We start from the raw sequence: 25,964 nt of genomic DNA on the forward strand, positions 1-25,964 counted from the left end.
TCAAATAAGCCGAAAAGTTACGTGGCTTCTATAAAGTCAACATATATGTCATAATAGTAGAATATTGCTCTTTTAAAATAAAAGAGAAGACTCAGTAAGTAAGGTCATGGGCACTAATTAGGAGAGAACCATAGATTACATCATTTAAGTTTTCTTCTCTACTTTAGCCATAACGTCTAAGATCAAAACAATCTCTATGTTCCCCACTGCCTACCCCCTTTTTAAGAGCTTCAGTAGATACTGTTTATGACTTATAAGGACAAGAAATGAGATTAGGAAATTAGTCTGAAGGCCTTGGGAAAGCAAAAGAGGCAAGATATAAGTGAAGTCATTATTTGTTTATCTAAAATGAATCCTTGGGAGCAATGACCACCTCATTCAAAGAAATAAATATGAAACAGTAGAACCAGTAAAACCTGCATCAGAAGCCATCCACATCTGATGGAAGACTTTGTCAGCCTCCAATGGAAGAATATACAGACCAAAGTCTCCTTAGAATTGCTTGCAGTGGATAAATCTCTACCACAAGCCAATTGTTCTCATAATTGGAGAGGAAATGAGAACTACTAAACAAAGAAGGTAAGACTCCAGGGTTGGGCTGACTGACTTACTTAACAAAACAGTCTATATTTTGTTTAAAACTGGAGCTTATGACAAAGGTTTGATTTTGATGATATACCACATCAATAGCACTGACCACAGAATTCACCCCATCCACAGTATTCACACCCCATTCACAAGACCCTGTCCTATCTACCTTGGAGCCCTGTACATAGTAGGCGCTCATGAAATATTTAGTGAAATTAAGGAAGGTAAGAGAGAGAGAGTAAATATGTGAGTGAGTGAATGTGTGAGTAAATAGAGAAATAAATGTTGAATTGATACGAAGTATAAGAAAAATTATTCACATTAACAAATATCAGAACTTCATTATAAGAAGCTGTGGACTGTACAGCCTTTTATAGCAGGGAGATTAATTGCTCATGGTATATTAAAAAATACATATATTGTGTCTAGACTTTAGAAGAACAAACAGAAAGCTGTGTCTATCATTGCTGTCAGTTCAGAAAGTGCTGAGAGCAAAATTGAATGAGAATTTTCACAAACTCTCATCATGAAAGATTGGGTTTGCATGACTAACTTTGTCTCACCATGTCAGATCGTTGCCTTTGACTTCCAAAGGAGATGCTATGGGCACCAAGCTCTGTATGGGGCAAGGGGGTTGGGGAACGGGCGCTACCGAGATGAGAGAATAACCAGCCACCCTTCCTAAACATTCCTGTTCATTTCGGGTTTTTGTTTTGGGGCTGTTTGTTTGTTTGTTTGTTTTACAGAGCCGTTAGCTCTTTGGGTAGCCTGCCTTCTCATCAGATATGGTACTGATGTTTTTGTCCAAAAGATTTTATAACAGTCTCCCATGATACTTTTGTGTAGCAATTTGCATTTCTTAGCCTGAGAGCTGTCTGATTTCTTCTTCTGTGCTTGGTGTTTGCGTTTCTTTTGTTTTACTATCAAAGAAAGAAACTGTACAATCTGGTAAGCCTCTTAAGAAAAGCCACAGAAGCATCGGCAATCTACTTTAGGGAACATATGAGTGATCGAATATGGTTTTCTATACAATTAGGAGTAGCACTGAGAAGATTGAGGAATCCATACCTGAAGCTGCCACCTAATAGCTTTTCAGCATGGATTGATGCCTTAACCTTTTCCTTCACTCTAAATGATTGGGGGAGGGAAGGGGAAAGGAGAAGGGTGAAGAATGAGTGGCAGCTTGTTTCCTGTCGTACTCAATTTCAGGGACTACTGTGAAGATCAGATAAACTGAAAGGATTTTGAAACAGAAAAGGGCCTTACCAGCTCACTGGGTTGTTTTAAGTTGTCGGACCTTACTTGCTGCCTCTCATATTCTCCCTAATTATGGTGCCTACTGCTACTCATCCTTTTGATTCTTGGCCTATACAAAAAGCTGAAATTCCTACAAATCCACACAGTGTCAGGCAGAAGGTCTGTAGCTTCTGAACTGGTCTAGATTCTTACTTGGGAGGATGAATGGGACTAGGGAGAGAGGTGATTTAAATTGGGGCATTTCTGGTAGCCCTTGACTGAGGGTGGTAAGCAGAAACTGGCCTGGATGTTTAGGTGATACCTCTGTGGTAACTTTCCTTCAAGGATGCTCTTGACCTAGGCAGGATGAAGAAATTTCCTTCCTTTCTAGGTATAAGTGGTTAAGAATCTTACCTCATAAATGCCCACAACCATGGGGAAATTATTCTGAGAGAAAGAAGATGACGACAGAGAGAAATCAATGAGAGAAAAGAGTGTCCTGAGACCAGCATTTCCCCTGCTCTTTTTAGTTTGGTTTCATGATTTTTTTTAACTTAATCTAGTTTGAATTGGGTTTCTCTCACTTGCAACCAAGAAAGCTGGCTGATGGGACAAAATTCAAGTTTGCGGCATTTCCGAATAAGAGCGTTTACTGACCCCTCTCCTTCTCCCCCACTCCAGGATGCAGTCCATCAGCAAATTCCATTGGCTCCTTCTTCAGCAGCTATCCAGGATCCCACCACTTCTCACCTCTTCAAGAACTACCATGTTTCTAGTCACCATCACCTTTCCTCTGGATTCTTGCCTTCTATCAGGTCTCCTGTTTCCACCCATTCCCTGCCATACTCTTCTCACAACAGCCAGAGTGATCCTTTGAAAATAATCACTTCTCCAATCAAAACACTTCAATGACTTTTCATCTCACCCAGAGTAAAACCCAAAATTCTTATCACGGCCTCTAAGACCCTCCATGATTTAGTCCCTTCTGCACCCTTTGACCTCATCTCTATTACTCTGGCCCTTGCCCACTGCACTATATCCATACTGGCCTCTTTGATGTCCCTGGAACATGCCAAACACCCTCCCACCTTAGGGCCTGAGCTAGCTCTGCCGGGAAGGTTCTTCTCCCAGATAGGGCATGTCACCCCCTACTTTTCACACAGGTCTCTGCTCAGATGTCAGCAGAGAGACATTCACTGCCCAACCCAACTAAAATAACATCATTCCAACAGTCCCAGCCCCATTTCAATCTCTATCATCCTTACCCTGCCTCATTTTTTATAACACTTAGCACTATTGTATTAAACATGTACTTATTTATTTTCTTTCTCCCACTGAAAAATTCCTGAGGACTGGAACCTCAGCCATTTTTCTTACTGCCATCGACACCTAGAACAGCTCCTGGCATCCAGGAGGACCCTGCAACTATGAGTTGCATAATGATGCATGCATGGCTGAGCAAATCCTGTGGTCATTCCAGAAAGAAATCAAACTAAAGGTAACTGGCCTAGGAAAGCAAGCAGGTGCAATCAGAACTTCATCAGTTACTGCACACTAATCCCTGGGAGGAGCCCTGGGAAACATGCCACTTTGTGGATAACATGAGTGATGCTGGTCTCAGGACACACTCCTCTCAGTCTCTCCCAGGAGGACAGTGGGCAGTAAGTCATCCAGCCTACCCAGGTGACAGTAATGACAGGAATAACAACAATCATAATCCAAGATCACCTACTTAATGCCAGGCTTTGCTTTTGTTAATTTCTTTTAGGGACCGCAACAACCCCGTGAGAAAGGCCCTGTTATTACACTTATTTAAGATTAGGAAATTATGTCACAAGTGGTCTGAATAATTTGCCCAAAGTCACAAAACTACTTAATTGCATAGCTGAGGTTTGAACCAGTGCACGCTGGTGCACAAATCCAGATTAGCCACGCTACCGCTGGACTGCAGATGGTCTTTACCATGACCTACAGTTTGAAATATAGTCCTCGTTGTCTCTTAGCGCGCACACACACACACACACACACATACACACACACACACACACACAGTATAAATAAAGTAAAAGCTTCACAGAACAATGCTTGCCCGCTAATGGATTATGACCAGCAAGACAAAAAATAAAGCAGAGGGCCCTGTTTGAGGTCCTCTCTACTCTCCATCACACACACCTCCATCTCTAATTCTGCTTTTAAACAGGTTCCAGGGGTGAACTACACTTAAATACCCACTGGCTCAGTGAAGGGACCTTACTGGACAGCTCACTCTATAAGGAAAAGGACACATCTAGGAGGACCCACCTAGAGAGAGAGGGAGAAAATATGACAAAAAGAGCAAGAAGGAGATATTAACTTCTCCTACTACACAATGTTGCCTAAGGCTAGCCCCATCCTGCTTGTTGGAGAATTTCTACAGATCGGAGAGGTGAACCACGGTTGTGTAAATTAAACAGTTGCTTCAACTGAGGCTTATCCATATTCCTCCAGGTCTGAGGAATGTTAGCTCAGCTCCCCTTCTGCCATTCAGAAGGCAGTGTCATTCGTTATACACTGAGGTACCTGCTGGGAGAGGACAGTACGGTCAGCTATTTTGTCTAACTTCAGTTATCTAATTGAGGTTTTATTCTGTTGTTCTTAGCATTACTATTAGATCTTTTAAATACTTTAATTAATTGCCTTTTTATCTTTCATATTTGTGCCTTAAAACAGTTTATAGATAAACACTTTCAAAATAGCTAAATAAATAATCAACCTCTGAATAGAATGATTATCAGTCTTTAGAAAACAACCCCTGGTTTTCACTTGTACAGTCACTGTGTTCCCCGAGGTAGTTTTAAAGTTCTTTTCTAGATGTTCTGGAAAGCACAATATACTTTATTTGAATGGCAGATGTTCGTGAAAATATTGGGATACATTAATAGGCTTTATAACTCACCATCCTAAAGCTTAATCCAAAAAAATCAGCTATGGATGAATTTACTTGGAAAAGTTTTATCTAGTTGTATTCATGGCTCGTTGTATTCATGGCTTTTGACCCATTTTCAGCTGATTTCCTAAACATGGCACAGGGTCTTCAAAGACCTCAAATCCTGATTTGAGGATATAGCCCCTACTATATAGAAATGTCTTTTGTGTTGTTTCTGCTCCTTTTTTTCCCTAATATTTCACCACCCACTTTTAAATTCCCAGGGGCTCCTCTTAGAAAATCAGTTCAGGCTGACCCCCAACTCACAGCTTGCCTCTGAGTTACAATTCCCAATTACAATCACCCCAAGAACCTAGTCCTAAATTTAATTTTTAATCTCCTCTGTGAATATGCGAAGTCCCTTAGAAAGTTTTTTCGGAAGCTCTAGAATTAGCTGTTAAATTATCCCTCCTTCCAAAATAGATTTTAGAGTACACAGTGAAAACTTTAACCATCTTAGTGGCACTGAACTGAGTAAAAGTGTGTGGTCTTGGAAAGAACACAACTCAAAAGATCAGAGTTCACATCCCAGATCTACTCCTTATGAGCCATGTGAGCTCTGACCAGTTCTTTGGTCTTGGTAAGCTTCTCATTTCTCATCTAGAAAATGGAAGGCAATAATACTTCCTTCACCGCTATGGCAGGTATCAGCAATATTACAGGTGAGGCACCTGGCACACGTACTCAACTAGATGACAGGGCACAAGATAGCCTGGTGCTAAGAGCACAGGTTCTGGAGCAAGTCCGAGTTTGAACACTCCCTCTACTGCCTAATGGTGGTAGAGCCTTGAGCAAGTTATTTAATTTCTTTGTGCCTCCATTTCTTCATCTGTAAAATGAGCATGATAACAATAAAAGCAAATAGATCACATAAGGGTTAAAAACATTTTCAAACATTCAAAACATATCTAACAAATCTTGTCACATAGTAAACAAAATGTTAGCTTTTAGACCCCAAAATGTTAGCTTTTAGACCCTTTTTTCATACATATCCCTTGACGCATTCCAGGGATAACTTGAGGGACTTGGATATTTTCTTCAAAACATAGAAATTGTATATATTTTTCTCCCCAGATAGGCATTAATAAGAGAAACGCTGAAGGAAAATTTTCTCTGCAACTCATTTATATGTTTGTTTCCTGAACATAAGGCCATTAAAATCATTTAAGTTTATAGAACATTAAAACATACATTAGGCCAAGGGAAATGCTGATGCTGAAGACATTTGCTTCCATTTTATTCCTGGTTAAACAAAAGAAGCATTTAATTTGGCCAGTGAAATAGTGCTTCCTCGGGGAAATCGGGGAAGATGAATTACACAAATGCCCCCGAAAGTTGCTTCTGCATAAATCCAATCTATCCTAGAGCTATAAATGACAGCAGAAAAAAAAAAATCTTAGCAAAAGCTGAGCTTAATGTGTACTCTACCTGGTGACGAATAATTTAGCTAGTCTCCCAATTTTTGAGAATCAGGAGAGGAAAAGCTTTATTGTGCATATGACAAGGTGTAAAGAGGAGTGAAAGCAAAGAATATTTTCCCTTTTGGAAATAATGGAAATGTCTTAGGTTAACTGATTTAGGACACCTACGGAAAAGTTTCTGGAATTGTACTAGTTCAGCTTCACTTCCATCATCATAGTATACATTCAGGAATTAAAAAAATATTGTCTACTGGTATGTCTTTGAGTCGCAATACATAGTAGAAGGATCAAGCCAAGCTGAGAAGAAAAGCTAATCTCATTAAAAGTATAATTTAAAATGTTGTGTGTTTTCAAATTACATGCTTAATGCCATCAGAGCACAATTACCATAAACTGAAAATGACTAGAAGCAGTATTATAGGCCAATATGTTGTTTCACCTCTGGGTGGGTTTGATATTGCATTTGCTTGGGGCCTATCTGGAGCCTGTTGAATGAACTATAAGATGTTGGAAGTCCCCATCTGGCCTAAGTAGCCATGGCTCTTTTTATATTGAAAGGTTAGAACCTGAAGAAGGACCTCTACATGGATGGTAGTCACTGGACTATCGAGGCCCACGTATATCCTAAGCCCCACTTACCTTAGAAAGCTCTCATCATTTCCCACTGTCTCCACACTGATCTCAGAGAGCCCTGCACTCTTTCAAATAAGCAGCAGAAGCATAGCTCCAACGTGACCTTGTGCACCTGATGGTATAGCTGATGCAAGGCTGAAACATTTGGGTAAGCCTTTCTCAAACTCTCAGCCATAACAAAAGGAAAAAAATACATTCCTAGAGCGAAGAGACTGCAGATACTTCTACTTAACAGATCTCACTTGCTTTCTGGGGCTCACAGTATCTAACTCATCCTCTTTCTGGGTTCATCTCCCCAAGTGGGTACCAGCATATCCTCCAAGTCTGCTGGGAACATGGGACTAGATATATACACTCTTCTGTTTAGAAAAAAGAGAAAAGACTGAGCCAGACGAAGACTGTGTTCTCTCCCCTCTACCTAAGACCTACCTTCATAGTCTTTATTTCTTACTTAAGAACCTCCTCTTGCCCTTGTAATTGACATCAGAACAACCATTCCCTTAAGAGAGGCCATAAACTCTCTACAAAAAGAAGTTGCCTATGGACCTCAACTGAACAACCATATCTCAGTACATAATGGCTCCTGAAGAGCAAGCATACATATTTTATTTCATCCTTACAGCACCCCCTTGATCTGAATAATTGGCCTCTTCTAACTAGTAGATTTTACCTTCTAGAGGGTAAAGTCTGTATCACTTTGGAAGAACTGAAAAAGTTAGGTGATACCAACCTGGGAAATGAATTTCAAAATCAACTTACTATCAAATAAAACTTTTTCCATCATAAATTAACACCATTAAGTCATAGCATTATACATAGAACATTTAATATAAACTAAAAAGGTCAACAGAAAAAATCACCTTATTTTCCCAGGCACATGACAGTATTGCACGTTGATAGGACCTGGGGGGGAGATAACAAATTTCTGCTTTGCCTGTCTCTTCAGTGACTCTATGAAAGCCATATAAGGCAATATCAAAAGAATGAAAGATTGAGCTTCACTATTTACAGTCTAGGTTCCTACAGTATTCAGATTTAAAGGACAAATTAAAGTAATATGGAAATAAGTTATTTATAACTTATAAATTATGACATGAAAATAAAAATAGTATTCTAATTTTTGGCATTTTTCTGGATTCTATTTCTTAGATTTATTACCCACCACTAAAAATACTTGGGGGTTAAGCTCCAATAGTTAGAGAAACATAACTCAGAGAGATACACTTAACATTAGCTCATGAAACTTGGTATTTTTTCTTTTTAAGATAAAGAAGTTTTCACTCCAGGTCTTGGATGTGATGAAATGAAATTACACTGAAAATGCCATATGATTACTTACACCAGAGGGGAAACCTGGAAACAATTCATAAGAAAGAAAGAGAAAGAAAAAAAAAAAAGAAATGAATTCGTGAAGTTTCTAAATGTACTTAATTGAGATATATCATTAACTAAATTGTAGTTTGCAGTTGTTCCTTGTTACGGCTTCTGATTCATTTACTTCTGGTTCATTTGCTTGTCATAAATTGTAGAGCCCCAGAGTCACTGCAAATGCATTGCTGAATTGCTTTTTGCCACAGTAACCTTTTATCTCACCATCTGAGACATACATTTTTATGATGTGGGTTTATCTGGGATAACACCAAGTAATTCAGACATAGTGCAACAGGCTCAAATGCAGCCAACAAACTTTGTAGAATTCAGACAACTTCCTACTGCCTTTGGCCCCAATTTTTCCCTAAATCTACCATCTAGTCATTTCCCTTACCACCCTCACTGACCTTCTTTTATCAACTCTTATCCCTTGACACCCAAACTCTTTAGAGACAAAGAAACTTTACTTAAAATGTTCAACCAGAGAGAGAATCCTTTCTTCCTTCCTCTTCCCCTTCTTTCCATCGATCCTTCCTTCTTCTACTTTCAGTGAACATGGAGAACCAACAATATGACAGATACTGCCTAACGGATACATATGTAACTGTGACATTGTCTTCATCATAAAAGATTTTACAGTCTGATGGAAAAGACAGACCTTCCAACATATTGGGTTGGCTAAAAAGTTCATATGGGTTTTCCTGTAACATCTTACTGAAAAACCCGAATGAACTTTTTGGCCAACCCAATATTATTACATGGAAGTGGGAAGATGTCTGAACATGTTGCTTTGGGAGTATGGACACAGGTGGTCACGTAACTCTGTCTGGAAACAAGATGGACTGTTTGCAGGGTGTGGGCCATTTGAGCCAGTAGAAGAGTGAAGCTGAAGAGGTAGAGAGCAGCAGGATCATGGGGAGATCAACTGTACCAAGGAGAGTAAACTTCATCCTGTGGGCTAGAGGTTGGCAAACATGGCCCTTGGGCCAAATCCCCATCCCACCACCTATTTCTGTAAATAGTTTGGTTGTAATACAGCCACACCCAGTCTATTCAGCATTATCTGTAGCTGCTTTCATGCCACAATGGCAGAGTTTAGTTGAGACAGAGGCCATATGGCCCCCAAAACCTAATTATTCACTACCTGACCCTTTACAGAAAAAGTCTGCTGACCTCTGCAATAGAGCAATGCCTTCCAACTCTTTCCCCCACCCTGCATCATGGTATGCAAGGAAAATGGTAACATGTGAGCAGGAAGCTGGGTTAAACAGAGATGCTGCTCACGCCAGAGGCAACCAGACTGGGGCCCTGAGCTATGCAGAGCCCTGTGTGAACCATGTTAAGCTGGCATGAGTGTTAGTATTTCATCAGGCCAGGACCTATTATTCGAGATGCTGAAAGCTCAGCCTCTGTACACTGGCGCCAAATCCAATCTCAGAGTTTTGTGTGAAGTAGAAAAGCATAGCTTTATTGCTTTGCCTGGCAAACGGGGACACAGTGGGCTCCTGCCTCTCAAAATTGTGCATCCCAACCCGGGAGGATCTGATGAGGAGCTTTACAGCCATAGTTCAAGGGTGGGGCTGCTGGCAAGGGTGTGCCAGGGCCTGTACTTCCTTAATCTCATCTCAGGTGGTCTCTTCTCGTCTCCTCTGGTCCCTTTAATCTCGCCTCAGGGGGTTTCTTGGCTGCTCCTCCCTTGATTAGCAGCTGTTCGAATCTGCCCTTTGGAACTCAGGGAAGGTCGTGGAGGCTGGAGTCTTGCCTACAAGAAATGGGGGACCGGGCTTCCCTGGTGGTGCAGTGGTTGAGAGTCCGCCTGCCGATGCAGGGGACGCCGGTTCGTGCCCCGGTCCGGGAAGATCCCACATGCCGTGGAGCGGCTGGGCCCGTGAGCCATGGCCGCTGAGCCTGCGCATCTGGAGCCTGTGCCCCTCAACGGGAGAGGCCACAACAGTGAGAGGCCCGCTTACCGGGGAAAAAAAAAAAAAAGAAATGGGGGACCAAAAGGCTTTTGCGCCCAGGAGCCCCACAGGGTCCTTTTCAGTTTCATTAGCACATGAGTTGGGGGGGAAAAAAAACACTCTTTGTAATCAGAAGTCACTGGAGAATATTTTAAGAATGTACATATGTAATGTTTAGCCAGGAGAAAAAAATGCAATGAAAAATTCAAAAGTAACTATCCTTAGGGAAATCAGAGGTTCAAGGATTTATAGTTCTAACCAGCAAGTTGAAATCAATCACGCCAAAAAAAAGTATGTATTTAATAAATTTTATCTGAAAAATATTCTGTTAGGTTCCAACGGGAGACAAAGACATATGCCTGACATCACAGAGCTTGAGTTTTAGACCATGCTTTCCTCAGAGGACTGGAAGAAAGGACACCCCCCGTCTGCCAGTTTACTCAGGAGCTGAGGAACGATGGAAGCCACTTCTTGGCAGCCTTCTGTGACTAGAAGCTCCTGCCTGAGACAGAACCCAGAAGTCTGAGCAATGCCAGGAGTTGCCTTCTGCTCACAAATGACAAGCAGATTTGGGTGTGACTTTATCACCGCTCTGGAAAGCTAGCTGCTCACGTTTGTGGCCCTTGACTGTCACGTTGCCAGAAATTCTGTCGTCAGAAATTCGAAGCTGAAGAATTTCTTATTAAATTGTACACCCTCCCAACCCCAGAAGTGGCTGAGCTACTTTCATCTAACAGCTTATTGAAGCTTCATTCACTCATGAAAAATTTACTGGGCACCTTCAGTATTCCAGGGGCTTTGCTAAGCCCCTGGACACAAGTTAAAGTCAATGGCCCCAGCTTAGTTGAGAAATAGCTAGATCAAGCTCTGAAGGAATAAGACCCAGGACAGCTGCAGGAGGGGAGAGTGTGTGTGTGTGTGTGTGTGTGTGTGAGTGCGCGCGTAGTGAGGGCATGTTGGAGAAATGGCAAGGTCTTTAGACAAGAGGCAGAAGCAGGTACAGAAAGTAAATGTTCCAGAGACAACTTTCAGCCACTTCACACTTTTGCCTCAGGCTGTCTCTGTAAGATAATTTCTTTTTATAACGTGTCACAAGAAGCAGCACCACCCATGGCTCACATGCCTGCACGAGGAGGTATTTACATAGTTTCCTCAGTTTTGTTCTCTGATGCCTGATTACTAATTTCCCACTTAAAAAACCTGACCATTCTGATGGCAAACCAGGAAAGCAACAGAAACAAGAGAAAGATTCTTATCAGAACCAACGGACACACAAAGCCAAACGCGTTTTGATCCATAGCTGCTGAGCAGCTTGGTAACACGACAGCCTTGGAGGTGCCATTCTGCATCCCCATGGCCTTCATCATTCCTTTCCATCTTTACACCTGCCCTGCTCCTGGTTTTAGGATGATGAAAATGAACTGGCCAAAAGACTGATTTCTCAACAGGTAATATTTCAATAGCTTTTGAACAACCATTTCAGGGACTTTGAAAATAATGTCATAAATGCTAGGGTGTACTTTACACCCTAGGTCTTTTCAACTTTATCCATTTGTATTGTATCTTCATTGTCCTGAGACACATAAGTTGCATTCTGATTCCCATTTCTTTGCTGGGAGTAAATCCAGTGTCACATTCCTCGCAGAAGTGGACCATTAAGACTAGACTGTCTTCGAGATTATTTACCTGATAAATGACTTCTATCATACTCCAGCAATATAGCCAATCCTTCATATAATTGCATGGTTACAAAGGGAGCAGTTTAGAGTCTTTGCCAGCATAGGTGATCATCCAGTTCAATGACTAAATTTATTCTATTAATAAGGCACAGAGTGAAGCTTGGAAATGTCATCTGTTGTTAAACCTTAGAAGATATGATCACATCTGATTAATCTGACGTGGTGCTTTGCCCTACACTCAAAAGATAACAGAAAACTGTTGTGGTATTTACCTTTTTCTTGCAAATTGCTCTTGAGATATTGCTACTCCCCAGGGCCACCTCACTAAATACTTGTTTTTCAGAACTTGCTTCTATAACACTCAAGCCAGTATCATCAGTATTCTTGGAGAATCTCCTATACTGTGTGTGAGGTATTGGGTTAGGTACCAGGAACCCAGCAATGTACAAAATGCTCCTACTTTCTACCCTCAGGAAGCCTGGCAGGAAAGAATGGGAAATCGGTGAAACTGCTACCTACCTGGGCTGCCAAATATTCTCTGTTTGTATCCCCCACTTCAGATCCTATCTCTGCTTTTCCCAGTCCTCTGTGCCCCTGAAGCCTAACCCACACAGATACTGTGATGGTTAATTTCATGGATCAACTTGGGTAAGACATGGTGGCCAGCCTAGATGTTCCTGTGAAGGTATTTTTAAGATGTGATGAGCACTTAAATTAATAGACTTTGAGTAAAGCAGATTATTCTCCATAATGTGGGTGGGCCTCATGCAATAAGTTGAAGACCTAAGAGCAAAGACTGAGGTCCCCTGAGAAGGAAGGAATTCCACCTTTAGACTGTGTTCTGACTCAAGATTGCAGTAGCAACTCTTTTCTTGTTCTCCAGCCAGCCAGGCTGCTCTGCAAATTTCAGACTTTCCAGGCTCTACAGTCAATAATGTGAACCAACTCCTTAAAATAAATCTATCTCTTTCTCTCCCTCTCTCTCTCTTTTTTTATATATATATACATATATATACGGTCCTGTTTCTCTAGAAAACCCTGACTAATATATCCATAGGCTCCCTATTCTCTGGCTTTGGATTTGGATTTGATTTTGTCAATAGGAGGCACAGACAGAAGATCGGAGGGAAGGGGGCTCCCTGGCTCCCTTCCTGTGGGTCCATGTGTGAGCAATGACTATGTCCATCCGGCTGATGGCTGTGGCACCTGTCCAGTGGTCCTTTCCTATCTTAATGTTCTAGGTCTCTTTCTCTGGGTTATGATAACCACTCTGTCCTCTCACTTCTTCAGGCCTAGGGGAAGCTACAGTTTCCTATCGCTGTTTACTTGGGGTATTCACCATACCTTGTTGGTGTCCTTCAATCCCACTTATATCTACGTAAATAGTTATTTCACCTAAATTCTCCTAAATGTGTCCATTTGAGTGTGCCAGCTATTTCCTATTGAGACTGTGACTCTGAGTCACAAACTTTCAACAAAATCTCCTCTCTTCTCATACTTTAATAAAAAATAGTTTTGTAATACATAATATACTGGGCTCCAATGAGTGGATTACTATTTCACGGTGTTTATGAATTTCTTACAGGTAAATTCTCTTCAGTGTCAGCCTGTTTACAAACAAAGAATTTTGTCCAAAAAGTTTTAGAGCAAGAAGAAAATTGATTAATTGTCCAGTTCAACCATGATCCAACACAATTTTCACACTGAAGAAATTAAATGCAGAGAGCTGAAAAGACCACACAGAATTACACAGTTAGTGTTAGGACTGATTCTAAAAACCATGTTAAACTTTAAATTGTTAAGGAAAATTTTATGTCTTAAAATCTATGATTTCAAAAATATCTTAGATGACAAGATTTGTCCTTAACAGACTGTAGAAGAGCTGATATAAAGTCATTCTGCAGATAAAAGGCGATCTCACTGATGAACTGCTCATCGGATAAGCCAACATTGTGTTTTATTCTCAGTTTGCTCTAGTTACAAGTATTTCATCCCAAAGTATTGGCAGCACACCGTCTTAGCCTAAGTATATATTTGCACAAAGACCTATAACTGCCCAAACACAGAGACCTCCTCCCACCGTGATAAAGTACAGTTAACAGATAATGACATCCATGCCTTGGGTGGCGGTCAAGGTTTGGTGAATTAATAAAATTGCACAACTGGTTTCCATCTTTGCTTATTTCTAATCATGTTTATCAGTATCAGAGTCCATGGCTCCCTTCTGATAAATTATAATTTATCAGAAATTTATAGTTTCTGATAAATTGGGTAAGCTTATCTGTTATGGGCTGAATGTTTGTGTCCCTCCCCCAAAATTCGTATGTTGAAATCCTAACTCCAAATGTGATGGTATTAGGAAGTGGGGCCTTTGGGAGGTCATTAGGGTCATAAGGGTGGAGCCCTCATGAATGGGATTAGTGCCTTACAAGGCGCTGAAGAGACCAGAGTTCTCCCCTTCTGACACATGAGGACACAGGCAAGAACCAGGAAGCAGGACCTCATCAGACACCAAATCTGTTGGTGCCTTGATCTTGGATTTCCCAACCACCAGAACTGTGAGAAATCAATGTTTGTTATTAAACCACCTAGTCTATGGTATTTTTGTCATAGTATCTTGAATGAACTAAGACACCTATCTAAAATAGAAACTGTTTCTGAATATGGATCTTAATATAGCTGTAATAGTTCACATCTGGGCAATTCTCTCTTGTTAATGTTTTCAGGAATTTGGAGTAGACATATGTGAAACTATATCACATATAGTCAGGATCCCAAGGTAGACTTTTTTGGAGGCCTATAGAATATCATTCCAAAAGAACAAAGCAGCTACCCACAATTCTCATTCTCAATTCTCATAACCACTGAACAACTGACAGGCCTCACTGAGATACTCTTAACTGTCTTGCCTGGATCAAAACCACTGAAGCTGAAGCTGTTGTACTACACTTGCTAATCCCTGAACCAGGCAGCCCTCCCTCACTGTAAAAGAGATCTTTTTCTGGCTTCCTGCAGGCTCAAGAGGAAAAGAGTTCATTTAGATTTCGATAAGGCTGAGAATCCGCCTGAGCCCCAAAGCCACAGGAGGCTCTCCCCAGCTGAGGGCTCAGGCGCCTGCATCTCAGTGCCCCTGAGAAAAGGGGTCACAGCTCCAGCTGAGCAGGTAATATTGGCTCCTCTCCTCCTCTCCCTCCTCCAGGGCCTTGCCATTCCTGCCACATACTTTTTCAATATAGATCAAACACTTGTAATTCCATTTTTAGTTAAACTATATTTTGTCAGCTCCCAGGTGTTTCCTCCCAGACACCAGTGTGGAAGTGAGCTTGTGATTCATCATCCGAGTCCTACACAGGATAACAGGAAAAAAGAGTTTCAGGAGCTGATCTTCTTTAGCGCGGTGCATTAAGGTGTCTGGAGGAAGAAATGCATGATCATTTAATATAAAGGAAATGGCCACTGGCCTTTGCATCTTTAACCTCAGGCTGTGCAGAAATCTGCCTCCACAGGCATGTGATGCCTACATTGTGTGAAGTCCAACACATGCTCCAAAAGGCCAAGAACCACACCTGTTTAGTTTCAAATGCTCTAATCAGCTAGGAAGAAAGGAAGGAAGAAAAGAAGATGGGAGAAAGGAAGGAAAAAAGAAAGGAAGGGAAGGAAGGAAAGAGGGAGGAAGGAATGAAAAAGGGAAAGAAGGAGCTCACATTTTCATACAGTTCATTTATCTGACCTTTGTGAAAATAATGGACCACTATGATAGGACCAAGCCAACTTGATACCTCTCCACCCCACTGAAGGGGAAGGAAGCTGACACGCTCTGAGTGCTTGCTGTGTGCTGGATGTCTCACATATTCTCTAATAAAAATAATAGCTTACATTTATTAAACTCTATGTCAGGCATTACTGGGATGCAATTTATGTACATTCTTTCATTTAATGCTTACAATCTTTCAGGTACTATTTTTATCCCCGTTTATCCCCAAACTAAAATTTGAACACAGAACACTACCAAATCAATCACCTTTAAGTTTAAAAACTCCTCACTGTCTTAAGAATATTTAGTCCTGTTTTAAAACAGAGCTAAACAAGAAAACTGAGATTGGATTTAGTTATCTAACTCAACGAAACTCAGGTTTCCACTGAGTAGTGGGAACAGGATCTGAACCCAGTTCTATATGATGCCCAAAGCCCAAGTTCCATCCGCTGCACCATCTTAACTTCTTGAATTCCGACTGAAATCCATGTGTTTATAATCATCCAAAAAGTGCTGGGTGATGGAGCCTTTGAACTGCAGTGTTCTCATCCCACCCCCCCCCTCCCATATTGGAGTCTTACAAGGAGTTGAATTTTATCCTCACCTACATGGCCCCCTCATTGCCACCACTCACCCTGCCTGTGTTCTGGCTCTCTGCCTCAAGACCACGAAATCCAGGATCCAAGGAAGGAAGGTTCCAACAGTCATTCAGCAGTTTTGCCCTACACTAGATTCCAGACATGTATCAATCCTGGCATTCCTCATGCATTCATTCCATAAACATTTAATGATTATCTCAATACGAACTATGAAAGGTCTTAAGGCTACAGAAATGTGTGTAGTGGAGTGAGAGCTCCTGCCCACAAGAAAACTCAATATTCACTATAGAAATAGACATGCTAACCAAACATTTATGAATAAATAAATGCCCCGGGGGGGTTAAATCAAGTCTAGATTCTATAAATTAGACCTAAATGGAAGTAGACCAAGAAGAAGTACTGAAGTTGTCTTACGGGAGTCCCAGAGAAGTTAGCAATTGGCCTGTCTTGAAGGAAGAACAAGGGTTTACCAGACCTAAAAGCAGAAGTAGCAGGCAGAAGCCCTAGCATGCACAAAGGCAGAAGTAAAAGAACACATACAATTCTGGAAACGACCATGGTTCCATGATGGGGGTGGGGTGTAGGGAGAGTGGCAGGATCTTGTGCTGTAAACAGGTTTTGACTATATTTTACAGGTCACAGAGTCATTAAACAATCTTAATTCCTGGTTGCAGCTCGAGAGGAATGATTCCATTGCTAGTCCTGCTTGAAGGTGCGACATAGGCTCCAAGAGACTGGGTGTTCCATTGCTGTGTCTGCTTCATCTCCCTCAGATCTGAGCGGATGGAATGGAACCAGCCTTCCCAAGGCCTCTTGTCCCTCCAATATGCTAGAACATCCCAGCCAAAGTGCTTACTGGCCATCACAGTTTCCCTGTCTCAGCTCTCCTCTCTCTCCCTCCTCCTGGCAACATTTTGAATCTAAAATAAAATCAGCTTCTGCCTATAGTGAATAATTACAATAATAATGGTATTTCTAAGAGCTTTTTGTCTCCCTCCCTGCTTCTGTCCTATGGAGGCCCCAGGGGACTGATAAACTCAGCAAATTTACGTGATGTGAAAACCAAATCATTTATCCAAAAGCTGCCTAATGAGGTTACTTTGGAAAGGAACACTACTCATAAAACAGAAATCAAAATGCCAAAAGGCAGAGAAAGAAATGTTTCAATAGTTGCATTCCTGACACCCACAGGCAAAGGAAATACAGGACAAGTAATACTTAAAGTTATCAAAAGCCATGATGTTATTTAAGGCAGATCATCACACAGGTGAGAATATAAATAAGAATAACTCTTTACATTTCCAGAGCAGCATAGTTCTTAGCTTTTCCCAAAATGTTTTCACAAATACCATCTCAGTTGAGACACACAGCTGTTTTGTAGAGGTTGCATGCTCAGAGAAACTAGGAGCCAGGTGTTTGAATAATTACCCAACGTCATGTGACCCATAAGTGATAAAGCCCGGATAGAACACACACCTTCTGCCTCATGGTCAGCATTGAACCCCTGTGGTTGGATCCCAGAAACCATGAGGTTATGCTGCTTCTCTGAGCTCATATTCATAATTTTTAAACAAAGAAAATGGTTCATCTCTAACTTATTATCTACTAACTTTCTAAAGGCTGACTGACTTTTTAGAGGTTCACTCTTTTTTTTTTTTTTTAATTTATTTATTTTATCTTTGACCACATTGGGTCTTCATTGCTGTGCATGGTCTTTCTCTAGTTGCAGCGAGCAGAGGCTACTCTTCGTTGCAGTGCGTGAGCTTCTCATTGCGGTGACTTCTGGTTGTGGAGCATGGACTCTAGGCACGCGGGCTCAGTAGTTGTGGCTAGCAGGCTCAGTTGCTCCACAGCATGTGGGATCTCCCCAGACCAGGGCTGGAACCTGTGTCCCCTGCACTAGCAGGCGGATTCTTACAGAGCTTCACTCTTGAAAGTTCTTCAAAGTCAGTGCATTTTAATGTCTTAGACCAGGGGTCTCAAAGCCCTTTCATGGGATCTGTGAGGTTAAAGTTATTTTTATAATAATACCAAACATTATTTGCCTTTTCACTCTCATTCTGTAGACAAGTGTACAGTGGAGTGTTCCAGAGGTTACCTAATGTGTGACATTGCAGTAAGTGGCATGCAGAAGCAGATATGATAACGTAACTCTCATCTATTAAGCCAGACATTAAAGTAATCGGTAAAACAATTCCACTCTTCTCACTGAATTGTCTTACTTAGGAAAACAATGATTTTTAATAAAAAAAATATACGGTAACGTGATGGATTTATTATTTTTCAAATAAGTTTATTTAAAATTTTTCATTTTTAATTTTTAATAAGGTAAATATTAAAAGATAACTCACATAAACAAAAACTTTTTGGGGTCCTCAATGATTGAAAAAGTATAAATGGCTCCTGAGACCAAAAAGTGAGAATTCCTGTCCTAGATTATTTAAAATCTACCATCATAGAACCTAGTAATGAAGAGGTTTAAGGTAAAGTTCAAGAGGTGTTAAATACTGTAACATTTGGAAGTGACATCTTCAATGTCATATTTACTTCTACTCATTCCTTTATTAATAAGTAAGGAAACCAAGGCCCAAATTGATTAAGGGCTTGTACATTTAGTACAAAACTGGTACTACAAACCACATTTTCATCATAAACTAATTCTTTTGAAACTTTTGTTGAATAATAAGTTTGAAGGCAGAGTGGGAAATTGGAAAATAATAGTAGGTAAAATGAAGCATATGGATAGTATTTTAGAGTTTTCAAAGTGCTTCCATTCTCATACACTCCAGCATACACTCACAATGTGCTTCCTAGGCAGGACAGATAGCCCCATTTTGGGGTTGATTTTTAATTTTATTTTATTTTTCTCAGATAAAAAAACTTATTTAGGTTTAAAAGTGAAACAGCACTATAAGACCTTCAACTATTAACAGTGGCCCCTGTCTCACCTATCCCTACCCTTCATATCTTGTTCTCTAGAAGCAAATACTTTTATCTCTTTGGGTTGTTTCTTGTCATATTTACAACCATGTGTCTAAACTCTATACTTACACTTCTATTTCTTGGCTAGTTTATACTCTGTTATTTGACTTCCAACTAGAAAATTGAGGATTTAGCCCTTGTTTGGCTCACCTATTGCTTTATTAAAATCTACCCTCAAAACATAAAACCTTAATGCAGTCATCTATTATAATCTCTTCTCACAGTTGTGTGGTTCCACTAGACTCAGGTGGGCTTGTCTAGGTGTCTCAGGGTCCTTCATGTGGCTGCAGTCAGATGGTGGCTGAGGCTGGATTCATCTTGAGGGAGTCGTCTTCTGCACTCACGTATCTAATTGTTGCTGCAGTGGCTAACATGGCTGAGGACTGCTTGTGGGCCTCACATGGTCTCTTCAGCATTGTGATCTCAGGGTAAGCAGACTTCTTAGATGGCAGATGAAGGTTCTAAAAGCAGGAATTCCAAGAGAACAAGATCAAAGTCATGATCTTTTCTGACCTGGTTTTGGAAGTCACTCAGCATCACTTCCACTGCATTTTGAGGGTAACAAATGGGTCATGAGGCCAGAGGGGAATAAGACTCCATCTCTGCATGGGAGATTGGCAAGACCACATAGTAGCAGAGCACATGGATGGGAAGCATTGACAGGGGCTTCTTTGGAAAATGCAATCGGCCACAGCACTCTCATTACAACTTCCACATCCCTCCTTCCCTCCTCCATCTTTTCAACATTCAGTGTTTACATTATTATTTAATCCATGTAAGTATTTTCCACAGCTGAGCCACATAGTATATAATGATTATGTCACTTTTCTTTTACATGATTTTATTTTTCTGGACGTTAACAATTTGTAATTTTTCCTTTTTAAAATTTTTTCTTAATTTCTGTGTTCCTATGACTAATTCTTTCCCAAATCTTCAACAGAACTAAAATTCACCACTCAGTGCAGTCCTACACCTCAAGGAATCTAACACGTCCATTTTTTTTTTCCTTTTAGAGATTCTTCCTAGAGGCTTGGCCCTTCTGATCCAAGATGTGCTATGTGAGCCAGTCACTCTCTCTCTCCCTGATATGCAGTAGGCTACATGGGGACTTCCACTAATCACTAACCCCTTTCCTTTCTCCTGTGTTGAATCATCTTTTTCATGGAGGATGTATCTTCTTTGTTGATTTATCGAGTAATTGTTCTATTAACTTGACAAGAAGGGCTGTATGAGAGGTAAAATTTTTGAGAACTTGCCTATATGACAATGAATTTATGTGACATTTACACTAGTTTTTCTGGATATAAAATTCTAGGTCAGAATTTTCACTTGGTGTCTATAAAGTCATTGTTCCATTACCATCTAGCTTCAATGTATTGTTGAAAAGTCCGGTGTCAATCTGATGCTCAATCCTTTTTGTGAGACCTAGTTTCCTCCTTCTCTTAAGCTGTATTCAGATACTGTACGATGATGGAAGTCCTTTGTTATTCATTGTGCTGGGTGCACAGTGGGTCCTTCCAATGTGAAATCATATTCTGTATTATTTCTTTGACAATCACCCCCAACCACCACTATCATTTTATTTATGATTTATTTTTGAAATTTCTGCTAATCAGATATTGTGCCTTCTTGACAGCTCCTGTAAATTTTTTCTTTCCTTAATTTCCATCTCTATATTTTAGCTCTACTTTCTGGAAGATCTCATCAACTTTTGCATTCCATTCTTCTATGGATCTCTTTGAAATTTCTACCATCATGTTTTTATTTTCTAAAAGCTTTCTTGTTTCCATTTTTTTTTAAACAGTATTCTCTTTTCAATTAATGGAAGCAATATCTTCTGTGAAGATTATCAAATACAGGTTTTTAGGTGACAGTAGTTTCCTATTCTTCTGAAATTTCTTTTTGTTTATTTTAGTTTCTTTCATGTTGGAAGCTTTCCTCAAGAGTCTGGTGCACTTGGTGTTTCATTCATATTTAAGAATGGGGTACTACAGATTTAACAACTGCTTTTCTGATTGAGAAGGAATGAGGTGCTTTTCCAGGGGTGCTACCAAAGTGACCATATCTATTGGTCTTTTCTCCATAGCTAGTAAAGAAAAGCTGAAGGTCATAAGTCTGGTAGTCAGCACTTTGGGAACAGGGTAGAGAGAAGATGAGATAGAGGAATTAACATCTCTATTGTAGACTTTTATTTTTTTAATTTATTTTTTTTAAAAGGGCTTGTAAATGAACCTTTAATTTGTTAAATAATAAAAATATAATCATCAGTAATGAAACAATTATGAAATTACTATCAAAGTACAAATTCAGCAAGTAAAAAATGTGTTTTAATATCAATTAATAGTTTGATTTTCTTTTACGTTTGAATCAAGATGTATGACTAGGAGTAATCATTCTTTTTTTTTTTTTTTAACACTGATACAATAGAGTTTAATATAGAATCCATATTCAAATTTCCACATTTGCCCCCAAATATTCTTTATTTTTTTTAACATCTTTATTGGAGTACAATTGCTTTACAATGGTGTGTTAGTTTCTGCTTTACAATAAAATGAATCAGTTATATATATACATATGTTCCCATATCTGTTCCCTCTTGCATCTCCCTCCCTCCCACCCTCCCTATTCCACCCCTCCAGGCCGTCACAAAGCACCGAGCTGATCTCCCTGTGCTATGCGGCTGCTTCCCACTAGCTATCTACCTTACGTTTGGTAGTGTATGTATGTCCATGCCTCTCTCTTGCTTTGTCACACCTTACCCTTCCCCCTCCCCATATCCTCAAGTCCATTCTCTAGTAGGTCTGTGTCTTTATTCTTTTCTTACCCCTAGGTTCTTCATGACCTTTTTTTTTTCTTACATTCCATATATATGTGTTAGCATACAGTATTTGTTTTTCTCTTTCTGACTTACTTCACTCTGTATGACAGACTCTAGGTCCATCCACCTCAATACAAATAACTCAATTTCATTTCTTTTTATGGCTGAGTAATATTCCATTGTATATATGTGCCACATCTTCTTTAGCCATTCATCTGTTGATGGACACTTAGGTTGCTTCCATGTCCTGGCTATTGTAAATAGAGCTGCAATGAACATTTTGGTACATGACTCTTTTCAAATTATGGTTTTCTCAGGGTATATGCCCAGTAGTGGGATTGCTGGCTCTTGTGGGAGTTATATTTTTAGTTTTTTAAGGAACCTCCATACTGTTCTCCATAGTGGCTGTATCAGTTTACATTCCCACCAACAGTGCAAGAGGGTTCCCTTTTCTCTACACCCTCTCCAGCCTTTATTGTTTGTAGATTTTTTGATGATGGCCATTCTGACCGGTGTGAGATGATATCTCATTGTAGTTTTGATTTGCATTTCTCTAATGATTAATGATGTTGAACATTCATGTAAAAGCATGAAATTAGAACACTCCCTAACACCATACACAAAAATAAACTCAAAATGGATTAAAGACCTAAATATAAGGCCAGACACTATCAAACTCTTAGAGGAAAACAGGCAGAACACTCTATGACGTAAATCACAGCAAAATCCTTTTTGACCCACCTCCTACAGAAATGGAAATAAAAACAAAAATAAACAAATGGGACCTAATGAAACTTAAAAGCTTTTGCACAGCAAAGGAAACCATAAACAAGACCAAAAAAAAACCCTCAGAATGGGAAAAAATATTTGCAAATGAAGCAACTGACAAAAGATTAATCTCCAAAATTTACAAGCAGCTCACGCAGCTCAATAACAAATAACCAAACAACCCAATCCAAAGATGGGCAGAAGACCTAAATAGACATTTTTCCAAAGAAGATATACAGATGGCCAACAAACACATGTAGACTTTTATTTAGTCCCTTGTTTTTTTAACACTTTACTCCTGATTTTCAGTTTTCCAGAAGCTACATGCTATTGTTTTGTTTAGTTTGGAGTCTTTTTTCTCCTTTGTTTTTATTTGTTTGGTTTTTGGTTTTGCTTTATTTTTTAGATCAAATACATAGCTTGTTTTTTAATGCAACTGGAAAACGTTTAAAGTTATGCCAGCTCAATGCACAGTAGTTGTAGAGACAAGAATATGGTTGAATGGACAAATCCACTGATCCTGCACCTGAGTGACGCGCTCGTGAATCTATGATGATATCAAATCAAACTAATAAGAAAAATATTTTTTTTGGAAAAAGGTACTTATTGTTTTTCACTATGATAAATGCCACAGAGGAGGAGGTGGATGATATAACATGAAAGGCTTCTGATGGCACTCGTTTTAAGAAATGAGAAATATAGTAGTCACAAGGGATTTTCCCAAGAAAGACTTACAACAATCCAGCAGCTGAACTGTGGCTAAAGAGCCAGTTGGCCTTTGGCTCTATTTAATAATGTCTATTTGATAATGCAATTATTTCCTCACTAAGCTGAAAGTATCTAGTTGAGAAGTGGGAGAAAAAAAGAGAGGTGCAATCAAATATTATTTTCTCCTCTGAATACTGACTTTATGATGAATTTTTTTTTTTATTGTTTGGTTTTGTTTTTGTTTTGGCCACACCTGGGGGCTTGTGGGAATTTATTTCCCTGACCAAGGATCGAACCGGAGCCCTCAGCAGTGAAAGCACCAAGCCCTAACCACTGGACCAAGGAATTCCCTTTAAATTTGTTTTATTGCACTAATTAGATTAGACTTAGATTACACTAAGTGTACAACTCAACGAACTTTTCATGTGTGTATACCACTGTGCAACCACTATCTAGTCAAGAGAGAGAATATTCCCAGAGCCCAGCAATTTGCCATGTGCCCCTTCCTAGTCACATCTTCACTTAGAGGTAATCACTATGCTGACTTCTAAATCTATAGCTTAGCTTTGCTTACTCTTGGACTTCATAAAAATATAATCACACAGTTTGGACTCTTTTGTTTCTGGCTTCTTTCACTCTTACATTATATCTATGAAATTTATCTATGTTATTATGTGCATCTGGAGTTTCTTATTTTTTTTTTCTTTCTGTCTAGTGTTCCATTATATGAATATTCCACAGTTTATTTCCATTCCCATTGATGGAGATTTTGGTTGTTGTTTCCAGTTAGGTTATTATGAAAAAAGCAGCTATGAACATTGTTGCACATGTGTTTTTGTGGGTACATGCATTCATTCTCTTGAGCATATCTATAAGAGTAGCATTGCTGAGTCATAGGTTAGGCATATGTTAATTTTGGTAAGTACTGCCAAATCATATTCCAAATGCAACTGCTGTGTTCTTTACTCTCATCAGCAATGTAAGAGAGTTTCAGGTACTCCACATCTTCTCTAATACCTTTAAAAAATATTTATTTATTCATATGTTCCAAAATTAGTCTATCAATTGATTTTGTTCCATCAAATTTAAATTAAGACCAGTTGACTGAAATGTCCTGCTTTTAATGATTATTATAGGACAAGTTTGCCATAATAGTACCTACCATCCACACTCTGATAGCTAGAGTTGTTTACAATACTTCCTACATGACTTCTGGGGCTTTCCTAGGTCTGGCACTTTCTGCCTCCTCCCATTTTCAATGTTACTGTTAATTCCCTGAAGTGTCCTTGAACACTTTCACTTTGTGCTTTTCATAGAAGAACCTTTTGAGACTGAATCACAATCATTAAATCTAAATCACTATTGCTCAACAAGCAGCTTATTTCTTGGCCACAAGCCAATTTTTAAGTTGATTCGATTACTTGAAAGAATATGGAAGAAATTGTGATCTATTGACCAAATGAGAGAATGTAGTTCAAGTACAAAGAGCCTCATAACATTCAATAAGCTTTTTTTAATGTTAAAGAGGAATTATTCCTGTAAAAAGAGTTCAGCAGAGTGAGGATCTGTCCCATTATCTGGGGGAGATTATCTATTCCATGTTCAAATTGACTTCTTTCCATTGTTCCTCTTTTCCACTTTACATGTAAAACTGTAAACCTGAATTTAATTCCAATAAAGAGTCTCTTTATTTTTTTATTTAGGTTGAATGAGCTCATGAAGAAGGGGAAGCTAATTGGATCAAAGTAAATTAAAACATTATTTAGAAAAAACTCTGTTATAGGTGAGCTGCTCTATCTTATAAAAGTATATTTTATTAATATATTTGACATGTCCAAAAAGGGTCACACAGGTTATTCTTGAACCTATATGAATAACTGTAAATATTAAAAGGAAAATCTCATGGCAATATCAAAGTGTCACCAAGAAATGTGCTTGGTTATGTCTTTACAAGAGGTCAACTAACTCAAAAATTATGTAACAACACCCAGTTTGTGATCCTAGCTTTTAAGTTTAGCAATTTGATTTTGTCAGCACAGAGAGAGTAAATTCATCTCTTAGGACTAATTCATACTAAAGCAAGCTCGCAAAAGACTTGTGCAGAAAACAGAATTATAGTTTATGAATTAAAAATGAGAAGCGTAACTGTTTTAGTGCTTAGAACACATCAGCATTTTCAGTGCATTTTCTCCCAGTAGACACAAATGATAATCATGAAGCCGTCTCATGAGCAAGGGAGTTATAGTTAAACGTTTCAATGGCATCAGACTCTGGTAAGTCAATGCATACATTTCCACGGGGAGAAGAGTGAAGGATACTTTGTCCAGGGCATCCCCTACTCTAGTTGTGCAAATAAAAATATCTACTCTAGCTAGCGTAGGCAGAAAAGCTATTTATTAAAGAACATTAGTTAGTTTATGGAATCTTGAAAGGGCCAGAGACTTAGAGGCTATGAGCCAGGGGCAATACCAATCACACCAC

At 39.5% G+C, this 25,964-nt stretch overlaps 1 long non-coding RNA gene across 1 annotated transcript in view; it reads right to left on the bottom strand.

Moving 5' to 3' along the window:
• Positions 1–18,566: 18,566 nt before the first annotated feature.
• Positions 18,567–25,964, bottom strand: part of LOC113608210 (uncharacterized) — a 152,959-nt gene continuing 145,561 nt past the window's right edge. The window contains exon 3 of the long non-coding RNA XR_003428259.1: positions 18,567–19,650. This is a non-coding gene — a long non-coding RNA (uncharacterized LOC113608210). The remainder of the gene's footprint in view (positions 19,651–25,964) is intronic.

This window comes from Aethalodelphis obliquidens, unplaced genomic scaffold (genome assembly GCF_003676395.1).
Source record: "Aethalodelphis obliquidens isolate GAN/ISIS:26980383/991018 unplaced genomic scaffold, ASM367639v1 scaffold3, whole genome shotgun sequence".
NCBI lineage: Eukaryota > Metazoa > Chordata > Mammalia > Artiodactyla > Delphinidae > Aethalodelphis > Aethalodelphis obliquidens.